Source organism: Cupressus sempervirens, chromosome 7 (genome assembly GCF_028749045.1).
Source record: "Cupressus sempervirens isolate cs-2001-9-10 chromosome 7, ASM2874904v1, whole genome shotgun sequence".
Classification (NCBI taxonomy): domain Eukaryota; kingdom Viridiplantae; phylum Streptophyta; class Pinopsida; order Cupressales; family Cupressaceae; genus Cupressus; species Cupressus sempervirens.
In genome coordinates, this window is record NC_143124.1 from 28,775,579 (window position 1) to 28,794,784 (window position 19,206).

Consider the following 19,206-nt stretch of genomic DNA (forward strand, 5'->3'; position numbering starts at 1 on the left):
GTGATCATGTCACATATTCTAACTAGAGTTAGGATCTAGAGTTTTCACTCATATGAGTTAGAGTTAGAGTCAATTTTCAAATGCATTCCAAACTCCAAACTCTAACTTTTTGAGTGGTTATGAACCCAGAAAGTTAGTTAAGCTAGAATGGTTATAAATTCATGAATCTCAATGTAATAAGGGACTTTTTGGACTTAGAGACAGGGAACACTTATGTTTGGATAAAAAGGTAGTTTTTGGAAAGTGTGTACGATTGTTGTTCTTGTAATTAGTCATTTCTTATGTTCTTGGTGTTAAGAAATAAAAGAAAGTACAAGTTGCATTCTCTCTTCTACTAAATCTGAATTGTTGAAGTGTTGATTCACTAGTCTATGTATTTTCATGGTATGGTGTAAATATTCACAGATTATTGAATTAGCATTATATTGATGGTAACTTTCAAGCATAGTTCTTGCTTGATTTCATAATAGTCTACATCACTTTATGGAAACATTAAAGTCGTATGGTAGATTCATCATCAATAGTTTCCTTTATACATTCTAAGTTGTAATCATCTTTATTGAATTGTAAAAAAAAAAAAATATCTTACGAGGGAGTTACCCCTCTAAACGCAAAGGAAGGCTAGATATCAAGGGCCTATTCAACTATTGGAAAAATTGATTTGCCACACATTCCATTGGGCCAAATCACGTATTTTCTAAGTGACAAATCTATTTACCAACAGATTTTTGGTGACTCTACTTGGGAGACTAAACGAGAAAAGATTGATAGTTGCCTATGATGAAGCATGATGGTGCTACCACATGAGAACATTTTCCCAGTTTTGCAACCAAACCTTGGCTTCCAAGACACCCAGGAAGATATTATTTTAGACTTGAACACTCTAGCCTAGAGGTGTACATGAAGTGCCCAACAATATCATCAAGTAAATAAAGTTTTAGAAGAAGAAGAAGAATACGAGAAAATCTTGTGAAGAGCTCATTAGTCAAAAAAGTGTAGTTGTTGAAAGTATAGTTGTTATCCCAAGAAGAAATAGGTAGAATCTTGGTCACATCCAAAGGCAAGTAAATAATAACCAATAAGCTAGCTAACAAATCATATACTTGAGTGGACAGATAAAAGGGTCTGCTAGAAAAAGATTTTGAATCCCTTTGGAAGTTAGATTTCAAACTGGTTATTCCTAAGAAGAAGAAGAAGATTAAGTCTGTTAGCAAGCCATCTTCACCACCCAAGGCTAGTGTTTTTCCTATAGCCTTTCAAGCTTTTATCCTACTAGGTACACTTGTACCTCTAGCCATAAATTTGTAACCTTTGAACATCATTCTCCCAACCATGGCACATCAAGCACCGTAGCCACTAGTCCCATGGGGAGCCACTATTGGTCCTTTAGCTTTAGGGAACCAATTATATGACATGCCCATTGGCTCCTGATAAATTCTTCCTAAGTTTTCCAGAGACAAAAAAGTCACCATTGATCAACACATTAGTATCATTTTTATGGCAAGTGGGGTTCTTACAATTCAACATGAAGATGTTTCTATTTGTCTCTTTGTTGAAACACTCATAGAGGCTGCGACTGAATGGTTTCTTTAGCTACTAGCTGGATCAATGATGTTATGGAAAACCTTGATTCGAGCTTTCGAGCGGAGATTTAAAACTGCAAAAGATGAACATTTGCTTCTCTCCTAGTTAACTCAATTGAAGAAGGAAATTCATGAGCCAATGCAAGAATTCATTTCTCGTTTTGACCAAATAGTGAATTGAATTCTTGTCAACAAACGACCCACTAAAAAAAATCAAATGACCTTCTTTATCAATGCTCAACCTTTTGATGTAAGCTTTCAACTACGAAGAGCGAGAGTTGCTAATCTAGAAGATGCAAAAATTTAGCCATTGAGGTGGAAGATGAATTGCTTAGTTTAGGTAAATGGAGTCATGATCTGCAAAAAGGGAAGGGTCAAAAAACTCTTATTACTACCATTGACCCTTTATATCAGAAATTGGCTAATGATGCATTACAAATTAAGAAGCAATTGCCCCATAATCCTCCACCTTTGTATCAAGATATTCCAAGGAGGAATTATATGCCATATCAACAGAACAAACAATCTAAATGGCTACCCCAACCAACACCAAGATTAGCCATTGAGCATCCAACATCATCCAGTAATCAAGTTTCTATGTGTGATTTCCACATGATGACTGATCATGACGGTGCAAGTTGTCCCGAGATGGCCAAATTCATGCAAATGCATTTGACAATAGAGTGAATAGAAAAATATGTGGCCCCTAAAGATGCAATAGAACCTACTATTAGGACCTCTTCCATAAATTATCTAGAATATGAATCTGATCATGAGAAAGCTAAAGATATTATGAATCATTCTTGCAATGCATCTACACCAAATTGGAGATAGAGATTAGAAGAGAAGTGGAGAAAAGAAACAAAGGATAAAGCCTCTGATGAGACTACTAAGAAAATTCTATCTCATAAGCATACTTTGGAAGAGCCTTCACAAGAAAAGGAGATAGATAAAGTCAAATCCTCTCCCATTGTTGAAGACTCTTTTGATTCTATCGATCATTGTAACAAGACCAAAGTGCAGATTTCTTTGTTGGACTACCTAAAATCCAACCCACATCAGTTAGGTAGACTAATTATATGTGTTGGTAAAGGAAAAGGTTTACCTAAAATCACTATCAACCACAAGTCAAGGATTTCTCTAGAAGAAGAAAATTTGGAAGGGCTCATGACCAAGAAAGAATCATTTGTTGCAACTTCTGTATCAGATAAACCTGATCCATTCTATGTTTCCCTCTATATAGCTAAATACAAGTTAAGCAATTATATCATTGATTTTGGTCTATCTGATAATGTTATTCCTTTGAAGGTGGCCCATGCCCTAGGTCTCTCTCTAAAAAAACCATTAGGAAAGGTGTATTCTATGGAGGCGAACAAAGTTTCATTGATTAGCTAGTTAAAAGACACTCAAGTAGCTCTTGCAGCACATCCAGAAAAGAAGCTAAAACTGAATATCTTGGTCATTGATATCCTAGCTAGTTATTGGATGCTATTGAATAGAAGTTTTTGCAAAGATCTCAGTGGTGAAATCAAGATGGACATGTCTCATGACCTCATCTCAATTGGAGATAAAAAGGTTAAACTCAATCGTGAACCTAAAGCTAAATATACAGTCTTGAAATCAGATGATCTAAGGGTCAAAATCTTGTATGTTGATGCTACACATGGAACATATATGATGACATCTATTGAAGAGGATTTAACTAAGCCTCTTATGCCTAATATAACCAATATATTATGGTCAATGGAGTTTGAGGGAAGTTCTTCTTCTAGTTCAGGTGCTAGGATAGTTTTGATGTCACCTAAAGGAGAGAAGTTCCTAAAATCTTATAAGTTGGTTTTCAATACCACTAATAATACCACAGAATATGAAGCTCTTCTACTCAGCCTTGAATATGCAAGACTAAAAGGGATCAAACAACTCAAGGTATTAGGAGATGCAAAACTAGTTGTCAACTAGGTACAAAGGCAATATATAACAAAGAATGCAAGACTGGAGGCATATAGAAATAGAGTGTGGGATGAGATTGAGAATTTCAATGTTATTTCTTTATCTGCTATCCCTCGTGAACAAAATTCCAAAGCAAATTGTGTCGTAGTCTCTACCTCTCTCCTCATTCCTCATCCTGAGTTTGACAAATAAATCTACATAGTGGAGATGATTCATAGGCCTAGTGTGTCAGACATTGATCAACATTGGAAAGTCTTTGATGATGATGGGCAAATCATTGCATTTCTTGAGGGAAGACCTCTGTTTTCAAATCCAAATTTTGAAGGATCACATAATGATGAGATGAAGAATTGTGATGGAGCACAAGGAGATAATCCTGATATTATTCAACTACAAGGTAATGTTATTCCAAGAGGATTAGTTACCCTTGAAAGTATTTTTGATAAAGAAGATAAAAGGAAAGAGAAAGTCAAAGATACTAAATCTTCTAATTCTTTGGGTTATGAGAAGGTAAACATTGGTTCTAAATAAATTCCAAAGATGGTCTTAATAGGGAAATAATTCCATAGAAGAGAAAGGAGAATTCATGAATTTGTTGAAGGCCTGTACTAGGATGTTTTTGCTTGAGGTTATGAAGATTTGAAGGAATTCATGAATGGAAAATTTAAACATTAGATTCCTTTGAAACTTGGTTCAACTCCCTTCTAGCAAAAACAAAGGAAATTCAATTCAAAGGTCACTGATGCCATATTCAATGAAGTTGATAAAATGCTTAAAGAAAAGATTATCTACCCTATCCACCATTCAATGTGGGTAGCCAATATCATCCTAGTTAGGAAGAAGAATGATTAGATAAGAATATTTGTTGACTTTTAGAATTTGAATTAGGCATCACTTAAGATGATTATGGGCTCCCTATCATGGATCATATTTTGCAGTTGGTGTCTAATTCTAGGCTCATGTCAATGTTAGATGGTTTCTCTAGTTGTAATCAAATTAGTGTTGCACTAGAAGATCAATATAAAATAGCTTTTACCACTCCATGGAGTACATTTGCCTACAATTGTATGCCTTTTGGTTTGATAAATGTTGGAGCCACCTTTCAATGAGCAATGGATCATTCATTTACATATCTCAAGAATAAGATCATTGTCATGTACCATGATGATCTTACAATGTTTTCTAAAAATAGAAGAGATCATGTGCATCATTTGGAATCTATCTTGCATTGATGTCGAACCCATGACATCTCCCTGAATCCTAAGAAGTCTATATTTGGAGTGATAGAAAGAAAGCTACTTGGACACATTGTCTCCAAAGAGGGTATTCAGATAGACCCTGAAATGGTGAAAGTTGTCCAATAGTTATCACTTCCCATGAGTAAACTAGGGTTCAAGTCTTTCTTTTGACAGATAAACTTCATAAGGAGATTTGTTCTAGACTTCTCTAAAATTATGAAGTAAATTTTGGATATGATGAAAGGGAATACAAATTTTAAATGGACAAAAGAATGTAAGGCTTCTTTTGAATGGGCTAATGCCCTACCCTTTCTTATCTATATTTTTCTTTAAAAAATTATTTGCATTGCTATGCATCTAAGAACGCTTTATTTGCTATACTCACTCAACCTGACAAAGATAATTCTAAGGCCCTAATAGCATTCATGAGTGTCACTCTTAAGAAACATGAATTGAAATATTTTTGGATTGAAACGAATGCATATGCTCTAGTCAGAGCAGTGAAAAAAATTAGATTTTACATCCTAAACTCTCACTCCAAGGTATTTGTTCCTGATTTAGTGGTGAAGACTATACTAACACAACAAGAGATCAGTGTGAACAAAAGAGCTTCCTAGATAGCTTAAGTACAAGAATATGATCTCAATATCAAACCTATGAAGCTTGTCTATGGAAAAGTTGTGTTTAAATCTATCACAGAAGGATCTTCTAGAGATGAAGAAGGGACAATGAAGGAAATACCATTAGTTTTATTCATCGATAATGTTGATGACTAGTTTTCCAATATTGCCTATTTTCTGACATATGGAGAATGCCCAACTCATCTATCACCCAAAGAAAAGAGGACCTTAAAACTAAAATCTGCAAAGTACATTATTTGGGGTGACATGTTATACAAAAAGGGAATAGATGGTACTTTCTTGAGATGTGTGGACTCTAAACAAAGAAAGGAGTTGCTTCAATTGTTTCATACTGAAGCATGTGTAGGTCATTACTTAGCTCGATAATAACCTATAAGATTTTGAAGAACTATTTTCACTGGCCTAGAATGTTCAAAGATGTAGAAGAATGGGTTAGAGATGTGAATCTTGTCAATATTTTAAAAGAAGAGTTCAATTAGTACCACTCCCCTTGAAACCAGTAGTGATTGAAGAACCCTTTCAATAACGGGGTCAGGACTTTATTGGTCCTATCGGTGTACAAATATGTATTTACTTATTACACTAAGTTTTACTTAGGTTAATGCATTATTTAATGATTTTGCATTATTTTATTATTATTTTAGGTGAGACACTTAGGATTTTGTGTACTCTCATTGAGTTACGCAACTCTAATTATGCACACGGTGTATACAACACAAGAGTATGCATCATTCACCGAGTTGTCATGTTGACAACATAGTTATCTGCACTCCTCATTTAGCACATGTTGTCTACACCACTGATTTGCATGCTACACCATTGTAGGCTTATCCTCACATCATCACACTTAATCCCGTGCTCAATGGAGGATAACCCATATTTGGTGGACATGTGCTTGGTTGTATGACATATCATGATGCTAACTTCTATGCATTCTAGAAGCTCTCCTGAGGCCTTTATATTTAGGGAATCCTAGTGTACTCTCAACTAGTTATTGAATGAATATCATCATTCTGATCATACTATGTCTATTTTGGTCTATTGTGTGCTTGTGTTGAGTTCTTTAGTTCTTGGGTGAATTCTAGCCTAAGCCAAATTCTTACATTGTATCAGAGTTGAGGGAGATTCTCTACATGTAGCCATTTGAGACTATTCATGCTTCTGCACCTCGACACAAATCTAGAGGATCCACAAAAATTGGGAGTGTCTAGAGCTAGATCTAACCTCACCATTGCATCTAGAGTGTTGATTCGGTGAAAATTGACTATAAATTTTCCTATGTTGGGTGAAAGTTGATCGTGAGGCAATTTTTTTTTGCAAATTGGAACCCAAAGGCCTCGATTTGCAATTCGGGTATGGTCAATTTATTGATCTGATTATTTAAATTTTGAATCTACATGCATCTCTACAATTTTGGGAATTTTTTTCGAATTTTATTTTCAGATTAATTAATTGCACAGACAAAGAAAATTTTGGCCAAATTGGGCAGTGACCCCTCGACTCGGCTCTATATTTTTTGGTGGATTATTTTATTAATCGCATGGATTTATTCAATCCATGCACGGGTCGTACTACATACTTGATTGTAGTAGCTAGCCACACAAATTCCCCTACAAAATCTGACCCAACATCTGTTAACAATGACCATTCACATATTTCCGGTGCATTCCACCAACTACTGTGCGAGCCTTTATTCTATCGGGCTGTTTGAGCGTCTTTTGCAACACTCTGTATTTTAAGTGCGCTTATAGCACCCTCCCACTGCATGTGGGATATTTCCCACTGACTTTCGATGAATAACAGTCCATAGCCTAGTGTTAGTAAAGTCAAATTTTTGGCAACTATTTTAAATATCTGGCTTTCGAGTAATTTTGCCATGTGTCACCCACTGACATGCAAACAGCTCAGCCCTAGCACACGTCAGCGCTGACACAAGCACCTAGTAAGCTCAACATTAGATCCACGTGGAATGTACTTTCTAATATAGTTAGTGTACATAGTGGATGAACCATCCAATCTTAGATTGACACATGGTGTACTGCAACTGCCCCCTACACACGTGGTGCCCACATCATTTTCTTGGTTCACCTCCAATCAGAATGCCATGCCACCTTATTATGACTGTATAGTTCCATATAATGCAACATCATCGATGATGCCATTTGTGGACTTGGAGTAGCTAACGTCACTTATCCATGAGTTTAGATTTGACGCCCGTTTGGACATCAAGACAGGCCAAATTGTAACTACTATGATGTTTGTATGACTGTCAAATTTAGCCCCATCGTTCACTGATGCAACCCCTCTCCAAATTGATTTTCATTTTTGCAGTCCGACTTTAGGAGGCCATAAAGTTCAAACATTCAAACTCCAAATCAGGTGCAATTTTTTTTGAAATTGGGTAGAATTTCCTAAATTATTCAGTGGTGTAGCTATTTTCTGGTTTTGGTACATGGATTGTTCAGAAATTACATTTTTTGGTGACTATACGTGTATAATTTTGCATTTTGCAACTTCAAACACTCCATATGGGCACATCTGGAGTCGAAAACAAGTTCCATTTTTTTTGAAAGTGCATATTTTTTTGTCTACTTTCCAGATCTAGCATTAGATTATAGTGTTGTGTGGATAAAATTGTCACTTTGAGCAATATGACCTTTCTTTACTTTGGAATGCTTCAGAATTGTAGCACATTGTAAAGTTCTAGATTTGTACTCTATTAAGAGGTTGTAACAAGAAAAATCAGAAGTCCATGAAGGCCAAAATTGGTAAGTGGCCCATTGTAATTGCACTACTGATAAAGTGCCCAAAGTATCTATTTTGGGGGGGTTTCTTGATTTAGTGAAAAAGGGGGGGTGTTCTTGGTGTTGTGTTCTCTTTTCTGCACTTTTCTTTCATTTTCTGCATTATGGGTAACTTTAAGTTTCCTAAATTAACTCCTCATAACTATGCTTCGTGGTCAATCAAAATGTTGTATCACTTAATGCATAATAGAGTTTCACAATATGTAGATGGTACTCTTCCTAAACTAGAAGGTGATAATGTTTTTGCAAGTGATATTTCAAATTGGGTAGTAATGGATAGGAAAGCCCTAGGTGATATATGTTTGGGGGTAGACAATAAGATCATGTATCAAATAAAAAAATGTACTACATCCAAGGAAGCTTGGGATACCCTCAAAAACCTTTATGGTAAAGTGTCTGAAGAGGATGTATTCAAAATTGAAGATGAGCTTGTTTCCTTAGATCCTAAGTCGTATGACTCAATCCAGGATTTCATCATCAAGGTGAATGAATTAAGGATGAAGCTTACTAATTGTGGGAGTTCTATCAAAGATAAAAAACTAATCTATCTCATACATAACAAGCTACCATTGGAGTATTCCACATTTGCATCTTCTTTTAACACCTCAAAGACTACCTTAGGGTCTACCTACAAGAAAGTTACTTTTGATGAATATGCTAAATTGTTGGATGATGAAGAAAATAAGTTGAAATCAATGGGGATTCTCAAATCACCTCAGTCTAAAGCATTGGTGGCCAATGATGGTTCTCAAAATTCAGCTATACAATTTTCAAATAAAGGAAAGGGTAAAAAGAAATGGAAGAACAAATCTAAGGATGCAGAAAAGACAACACCACAATCCAATCAACAAGGCAAGTCCTTGAATTCTAACAAGAAAGGGGACAACAATAAGGCGAAGAAGAAGTGTGCTTATTGCAAGAAATTGGGTCATGAAGAGCATGAGTATTATCTCAAAAAGATCGATGTATTGACCAACATCATGAAGAAACATAATGTTCCATTGCCTAATGCTTATAAGTACAAAGGATCATCTTCAGATTCAAAGGGCAAAGGGTGAGAATTCATGGAAAATGCAAACTCTTCAAAGGAATGGATATTTGACTCAAGTGCCTCATATCACATGGGTTCTTCAAGAGAGGATTTGTCTTCATTGAATCACTCAAAGGTACGACACATATTCATGGGGAATGATAGTAAAATGGAAGTTGAAAGGAAAGGAAATGTGGAAATGGACGATGGAGAGTTTCAAGAGGTTCTCTATGTTCCAAACCTAAGTTCAAATCTCCTATCAATCTACCAAATCACTCACCTCAGAGATGGACATAGAGTTGAGTTCCTTCCAGACTCAGTTAAGGTGCACAATCTTAAAGATGAGTCCTTGGTTGTAGTGGGGAAAGTGAATGATAATAAGAGGTTGTACTCTTTCTCTCATTTTGTACCTAAGTCTTCTTCAAAGGCCTTGTTATCACAATCCAATTCAAACATGCAATTATGGCATGAGCGGTATGGTCATCTTGACTTCCGCTACCTTCAACAACTTTGCATAGACCAAATGGTGAAAGGTCTACCTCAAATCAACTTTTCTAAGGGTGAATGTTCAACATATTTAGTGGATATGCATCCAGAGGGGAAGTTACAATGAGGGAAGTCTTCAAGAGCAATAAGTGTTCTACAGATGGTTCACATGGTATTAAAGTAGGTCCTTTTGCATCCAACTAGGGTCGCTACATACTTACCTTTGTTGATGACTTTTCAAGGTTCAATTGGGTCTATTTTCTTCACAGTAAGAGTGAAGTGTTGGAAAAGTTTCTAGACTTCAAGGCTCATGTAGAGCAAAAATCCAGAAAGGTCATCAAAGTACTTCGAATGGACAATGGAAACATGGATGTGAACATAAGACTTAAGGAATTTTGTAGACATGAGGGAATTGATCTTGAAACTCCACCCACATTCAGTCTACATAAGATAGATGTTGCAACTTTGAGAATCCAAACTCTCAAATCTATGGCAAGTTGCATGATTCATGCCAAGTCTCTAGATCCATCATTAGAAGTTGAAGCAATCTCTAGTGCCACTCACATTCTTAATCAATCTCCTCATCCAGCCTTAGATGGAAAAACTCTTTTTGAGGCATGGTGTGTCAGAAAACCTATTGTGACATACTTCAAATTCTTCAGTTGTCATGCATGGGAAAAGAGATCTTCCAGGGGATTCAAGGAACAAACACCTCGGCCTTTTACTTTCATTGGTTTTGAAGATAGTGTGAAGGCATATAGACTTCTAGATCCTAAGACACATCAGATATTTGTGGAGAAGGATGTACATTTTGAGGAAATTTCACCAAGCTTGTCATCTACTCCTCTCTGCACATCATACAGTAGGGAAACTGATAGTGATTTAAGTGATAGTGCTTGAACAGATTCAGACATGTGGGGTTCTATTGACGGATACAGTGAGAGGTCACTTCATCAGTTCAGTCCATATGCATACATCACCATAGTGATAGGTCTAGAATAATAAGGTACATCCAATCTTCCAAGTACAGGTTCAGTAATAGATTTGGGGGACAGTATTCATGACTTGTCTCTTCTTCTTGATGAAGAAGTACATTCTTTAGTTCTCATGAGGGCTCCATCTAACTCTTTTGTTCATTCTCTACATGATCAATCCTCATAGGTTGAAGTGATTCTGGATACTTATGATCATCAGTTGCAGCAGGGTTCTTCATCAGTTGTAGAGATAGACAGTTCTTTGGGACAGGTTCTTCAACCAATTGAGTAGGTTTTAGATACATCACTTATCCATGGGATTCTTTCCACACATAGCGGAAGCGTCTCATTTGTACCCTTGGCATTGTTTCTTCCTAAGGGGACGAACACCATTCTGTAGTCTTTGATTAGCTTCTTCATCGAAGCAATCACTATTTGGCATTCTTCTTTGGGGAGAGGGGGGGGGGGAGCCCATCTTGTCTCTCTTCATCTTCTCATCATTCTCTTATGTATATACTGGATGTATGTTGTAATGGGGGGGTCTTGATTCCTCCATCCATCCATGCATCCCTATTTATCTCTCTTTTTGGGGAAGGGTTTTTCCCATGAGGTTTTCCCTCTTTTCTCTCTTTATGGGAGATTGCATATCATTATGTACATGGGTACCTAATATGGCCTAGTAGCCGGGACCCATATTGTATTTCATCATAGATTTCGTAAGCTTAAGGGAATTCCCCTAAGTTGCACTTAAGGGGGGTGTTGGTGTAAATAAGTATTTACTTATTACACTTACTTAAGTTTTACTTAGGCTAAAAGACACTTAGGAGTTTGTGTACTCTCATTGAGTCATGCAACTCTAATTATGCACATGGTTTCTACAACATAGGAGTATGCATCATTCATTGAGTTGTCAAGTTGACAACATAGTTATCCACACTCCTCATTTAGCACATGTTGTCTACACCACTGATTTGCGTGCTACACCATTGTAGGATTATCCTCACATCATCACACTTAATCCCGTGCTCAATGGAGGATAACCCATATCTAGTGGACATGTGCTTGGTTGTATGACATATCATGATGTTGACTTCTATGCATTCTAGAAGCTCTCTTGAGGCCTTTATATTCAAGCACTCCTAGTGTACTCTCAACCAGTTATTGAATGAATATCGTCATTTTGATCATACTTTGTCTATTTTGGTCTACTATGTGCTTGTGTTGAGTTCTTTAGTTCTTGGGTGAATTCTAGCCTAAGCCAAATTCTTACAGGTCATATCCATCCTCCATCCACTACTGAACATATCCACATTTTAATGGTAGTTGATTATTTCACCAAGTGGGTAGAAGCCATTTCGGTCAAGCAAAAAACTTCATAAGTGGTGTGCAATTTCCTCAAGAAAAATATTTTGGTTAGGTTTGGGGTTCCTAACAAGATTCTTGCCAACAATGCTACAAATTTCTCTTCCCAAGAAATATCAACCTTCTGTTATCAATATGAAATCATTCTCTCTCATTCTTTAGATTGTTTAGCACAAGAAAATGGTCAAGAGGAATCAAGAAATAGAAATATTATATCCATTGTGCAAAAATTTATAGATGTTAATTAGAGGTCTTGGCACAAACACTTGTATGATGCACTATGGGCAGATTGTATCACTAAGAAGAGGACAACAAAGCTATCTCCCTTTGAGATCCTAAATGGTACCAAAATAATTTTCTCCTTCCTCTGGAATTATCTACTTTGAAGTTATAGAATGCTATTGAAAACCATGAATTCAAAGATGCTCTTGAAAAGAGGATATTATATTTAAGTAAATTGGAAGAGGAAACATAAGTGGTTGTAGATCAGATATAGGAACATCAGTCCTAAGTTTAAAAGTTGTTTGATAAGAAAGCTAAATAGAGGGTGTTCTAGGAAGGTGATCTTGTCTTACTTTGGGAGAAGTGTAGAGAGCCAAAGGGTTTACATGGAAATTTTGACTCCTTATAGAGAGGCCCATTCTAGATTAAAGAGGTACGTAGACAAAATTTCTTCATCTTATCATATTTAAGTGGTACTCAATTGCCCTTGCCTTATAATGGGCAACATTTGAAGCATTATCATTAGTAAGACATGTAGTTTGCCATCTTGTACATATCTTAGCTAGGAGTTTTTGTAGTGCTTTCCTTTTTCTTCTATTTGGTCATGTTTCCAATTTTTTTGTGCTTAGTCCCTTTTCATGGATTTATCTCCTTTTTTAGGTGACTCAATAGCCCTTGCGATAAAGCACTACTCTTTATTAACTCTGGGTTCATTCAGTGTCCTACACATTCCTTGTCCCTAGATATAGCCAACTATTACCCAAATAATTTAGAGGGAGAGTTAAATACATTAACTCTAGAAAGGGAGAGATTAGTTCCCACCTATATTAAAATTTTCTCTCCCCACATCCTACCTCTCTCCACATACTAAAAATTCTAGAAAGAGATTTGAGTTTGGATTTTTTTTCTCTGCATACAACTTTTATTTCTCCACATACTCTTCTCTCTCCACTTACTCAAATCTTCTATCTCCTTGTACTAAAAATCATCTCTCACTACGTACTCAAACTTTTTACCCTAATCTTAATCCTAACTTTCCAACCCAAACTCTAGCATTAAAATAACCACCATCTATAAATATAGTTCATAGATATTATTTGAAAGACTAGTTTTATCGATAGGGAAGGCCATCCTTACAATTATATATCTATCTAATAGAATGTTTGAGTTCCCAGCTTGCGACACATTAAAAACTAGTCAAGATATAGTTTGGAGTCTTTACAGGTTACACCAAAATCCAAGCATTACCTTCCAATCTGCGGCATAATTACATTGATCCTGAGAAAATGTAACCAAATTATATATGTTGGAGGAAGATTAAAGCAATTGTCTTTGACAGTATTATAGCTCTTGTCACTCAGATCTCTTCATGATAACTTGATATATAAATAAAGCATGTGAAATATTTGATAGAATGATAAATGGAGTCATTATTCATGGTGTGAGTGTAGAAGAATAGGTGGAGAAGTCCAAGTTCCCTCTCTAATATTGTGATGCTAGATCCATAGAAAATTCAAGCCTATAATTCCCTATTGTGAATGTGTAGTGCAGAAACTTAAAGAATGCATATATGCATATTGACAAAATGCTCCTACTTAAGTAAGGATTTGTCATTGCTCAACTATCACAAGTTAGAAAAGACATTAAAACTATTTTAAAAAGAGCCTCAATTTACCCACAAGCATCCTAAAGTATGGAGATTGAAGCTTAGCCATTTGACATAATGACTCATAGGGGTGGCATCTTTTTTTCCCAACTATTCCAAAGGAAATATTGGGAATGTAAATTGAGTCCCTCAACTTGAATGAACAAAAGGGGAGAATCAAAGTATTAGAGTAGGTACGGAAAACTATTGAAGTAAGTAAACTATTTTCCATCACATACAAGGACCCAAATTTATCTTCACTATAGTTCTACATTGTTACACCACCTTGAGGATGTTGGAACTGGGCAAGAAAATCTATGAAGAGGTTACTAGAGGTGGATATGAATCAGATGCCTTTGTAGGGAACTCACTTGTTGACATGTACTGCAAATGAAGTAGCATTGAGGATGCACACAATGTATTTTATAAGATGACCAAGAGGAAATTTATCATGTATACTTTTATGATTTTAGGCCTTACACAATGCAGGTGGATGTGTTAGGCAGTTAAGCCCTTCGAGGAAACACCAGATTCTAATGTCATGTCATGGACTGCCATGATTTTAGGGTATTTATGGAATGAGCTTGTGGATGAAGCTCTGAAACTCTTTCAGAAAATGCCTAAAAGAGATATTATTTATTGGAGTGCAATGATTTTTGGACATGCATGAAATAGGTGTTTTCATGAGTCCATCGAGTTGTTTCAACAAATGCACATGTCTGGTGTGAAGGAAAATGTTGAAACTTTTGTTGGCATTCTTCTAGCTTGTACCAACTTGATAGTTCTCCCTATGGGAATGGAGCTTCATAATATAATAGATGTTGTCTCTTGGAATGTAATGATTGTAGGCTATGCACAGAGTGGAAAATTTTAAAAAGCATTAGAAAGTTTTCAATATGAAATTAAATATTATAGAGCCAATTTCTAACACTTTTGCTAGTATCCTTCTATCTTGTGGAAATTTGGCGTCTCTCCATTGGGGTGAGGAGGTCCATGATCATATAATTAGGATTTTTTTTCATTTAGATGTATATGTTGGTAGTGCTCTTGTAGACATGTATTCCAAATGTGGGAGAATAGACAAGGCACACAAGATGTTTGACAAAATGCATATTCATGACATAGTTGTGTGGAATGTGATACTTGTAGAGTATGCCCTACATGGTTATGGAAATGATGCCACCCAACTTTTTGATACTATGGAGTGCCATGGCGAGAGACCAAATGATATCACCTTTCTTGGTATTCTCACTACGTGTTACCATGGAGGCTTTGTGGATGATGGAAGGAAATATTTTGATCACATGACTTGGGATTACTAAATAAAGGCTACATTGAACCATTATGGCTACATGGTTGATCTCTTTGGATGTGTTGGGCAACTGACTCAGCAGAATGCCAATGAAACTTGACATTGCTGTTTGGGATCTCTGCTTAGTGACAACGTGGAATTATATTGGAGATTGTAAGAAGGTTATTAAAATGGATAATAATAATGATACAATTAAAGAGTACATTTCTAAAGAGGTTAGTTATTGGAGAATCTACAATCTTTGTATTGAGAGATGCAATATGCAACCTATCATAAATCAACTCTTCTATCTTTTGAACAAAATATATAGTCATCATATTACTTATCGTGTAAAAGTGATCATGTCACTTTTGTAACTAGAGTTAGGATCTATAGCATTCATATGAGTTAGAGTTAGATTTAGTTTTCAAATGCATTTGAAACTCCAAAATCTAACCTTTTGAGTGGTTACAAACTCGAAAAGTTAGTTAAGCTAGAATGGCTATAAATTCATGAATCTCAATGCAATAAGGGACCTTTTGGACTTGGAGATAGGGAACACTTATGTTTGGATAAGAAGGTAGTTTTTGGAAAGTGTGTGCAATTGTTGTTGTTGTAATCAGTCATTTCTTATGTTCTTGGTGGGTGAACCCATAATAGTGGGTTACACATTTTTGGAGTAAGAAATTCCTCAAAAAAATGTAGAGGCCAAAAATCATCTAAGCAGTTTCGATAGAAACTAATTTTAAAATTTTCGATCAAAAAGCTCTCTAGTTTTGATCGAATGTTACTTTCCATCGAAACCCACTTAATATGAAAGTTTTGATCAAAACTTTGGTCAAGCTTCGATTGAAACTTGGAAATGCGGGTTCGCACACGGGTTTCCAAGTTTCGATCGAAACCCTAATCCACTTGAATAAATAGGGGCGCAACCAGTTGTCTTCTCATTATTTTGATCAAAACTTAGAGAGAGACTGGCATCTGCCTCATCAACTGTCTAAAAAAGGTATGAAACACTTGTTTTTTCCCTTCTTATGTTGTTTTAGTTAAAATTTATGTGTTTTTAGTATTTAAATATATGTTTCTTTGTATATTTTTTTTTTTTTTTGTATATTTTGTTATTTTTTATAAATGTTTCTTTGTATATTTTATTTTATTGTTCATGCTTAAGCCTCTAATGTCATTGTGGATCTCTTAATGCACAAACAAGATATTTTTAAAAGATATTTTTCATCCATATTAGATCTAAATATATAATATTATCTTTTAATAAAGTTTATTTAAGTACACTCTAACTATTTTACCTAATCTAAACTCTAAAACTAGCCATAGTTCCATGACCTTTAAAAAAATCTCTAACATTAATTCTAACTTTAACTATAAGCTTTACTCCAACTTTAATCATAATTGAAATGCTAACTCTAATTTTTTAAAACCCCAATATAATTATTTCTCTAACCTAAGATGATGCTAAAATTAACTATATATCACTAATCCAAACCCTTACCATGTGATGTAAAACCTCAACCATAAAGCCTAATGCTGACTCTAGCCATAATGCAAACATAAAACCTAGGTATGTCATTTTAACTCAAACCCTATTCATGACCAACCATGATGTAAACCCTAAACTTAACCTCAAATAATATTTTCAAACTATATCTAAACCTCAAACCAACCAAATTCTAATTCTCTCCCTAACTAAGAGATAATATAAACACTAATCGTAACCCTATCCCTAATCAAAGCCATAACTCTAACCCTACATGGTGCATTATATGAATCCTAACACTGGCCTTTATTATAGTCTTAACCATAAACCATGACCTTAACTACAATCTTAATCATAACCAAAGTTATGCTAACAATAATCCTAAGAAAATTATTTCTCTAACCTAAGAATGATTCTAAACCTAACTATATCACTAATACAATTTAACCTAACCCAAACCTTAATCATGATGTTAAACCTGACCTTGACACTAAAGCTTAATACTAGCAGTAACACTTACACTAGCCATCCCCAAACCTAACTATATTTTTATTCCAACTTTTAACTCTAATTTGCTAACCATGATTTAAACAACCACACCATTTAACCTCATTGCAAAACCCTAAACCTAAACTTTATCCTAGAGAGTGTGTATATATATATATAGATCTATATATGCATATGTGTCATGATATGTATATTTTCTCATATCATGTGCACGTGTGTGTATATATATATGCACACATATGCACATATATACACACACATGATAGATATATGTGCAAATATACATATCATTTACATATACGCATATATCTATATATACATATATATATGCACATATTTACTTCGTGGACCTAAATTACACTTGACAAGTTTATGTTCACACATATGTCTAAAACCTTTGAACATTCAATCTAACTTAGATAGAAATACAACTTGCACACATGTAGTTCTTAAAAGGTCCTTGAGTTACAAACATTATATATAACAACATGTGTGTTTTAAAATTTAGTTCTTTTAAGGTATATGTTCATTTATGTTTTAGGACTTCTATACACATGTACACATGTTTAATTTTGTTAAAAAAATTTAGATACAAGTTTTTTAATTTTGTCAAATTGTACATGCATATGTTAATATAAATTTCAAGTTTATTAAATGTCATACTTTTTAATTTAAATTTTCAGGTTTACACATTATACACACACCTACATACATTGACATGGCTGATCAATAGCCTTCTATCCCCCCCAAGTAGCCTGTCCCCCTCAAGCAACCTATACTTGGGCCCAAGCAGCCTATCCTGGGCCTTGAGCAGCAACCTATACCCAGGCCCAAGCAACCTATCCTGGGCCCTAAGCAACAGTCTATCCCCCCTGAGCAGCATCATGTCCCCCGTGATCAACTACCTATCCCACCTCAGGAGCTCTATGATCACACTAACCAGGAGATTCATAGACTTCAGGAATCCTTGACTAGTGGCACATGCTCTAGTGTTTATAGTGGTACATGCCAGAGTATCTTACCTAGCTTGACATTTATTCAAGATAAGATTCATGGAAATGCCCCATATTTTGCACATACTATATAGACTATCCTTGACGGTAAGAGACGAGAGGTCTCCTCTAGTCTTTCACTCCAGGAGGTGCAGGGCTTGGTGCCCAAAGATGTCCTAAAGAGGGAATGTTTCCCTCATTATCTTTCACAAAAGTATGTGAAGGGGTATTCTCCCCTTAAGTGTATAGATCCACATATGGCTACATTGATATACCCATGCTTCCTTGCTACCCATGGTCATTATCCAAATAATGACCAAATTCCACTCTATTTTTCCTGATAGCTTTATGCAGAGGTTCGGTTACGTAGGGTGGTGAACTACATAGATTTACCAAGACATTTAGGATAGGGGCGTGGTAGATTGGCTGATAGGCAGTTAGGTCGTCCCCCACTGGCACATAGATCAATTGTCAGAGAGAGGGAACCTACTATTTCTCCTATGTTAGGTCCATCAGCTGATGAGGCCATGCATAGCACTCAGTTACATGGGGTCATTTAGGGAGTTGGAGAAATTGCAGCAGCTATTAGATCTATTTTGAGTGATGAGGTTGGTTAGTATTTGATGTCTCGTCGACGTTCTAGATTATCATCCTATGCTTCATCTTTAGGAGACTTGTATAGTGCAGCAAGCATCCCTTTAGTGGCTATCTTAGAGGGTCTCACTAGAGTGTTGGCAGGAGATACTATGATTGGTTTAGCTAAGGATATATTAGATACATATAGATTTGTATTAGAGCATCTTGGCATACCCATATCAGATGTTCGAGGTCATGTCCATGGTAGTACTAGGACACATCCTCAGCTATATTCCTCTCATCGATCAGGTAGTGGTCATGGTGGTAATGCACATGATGATCCACCTACTGACCACTCTTTTGCTCTAGAGAGACATATACATACCACAACCCTTCAGCCAGTGTTATAGTGC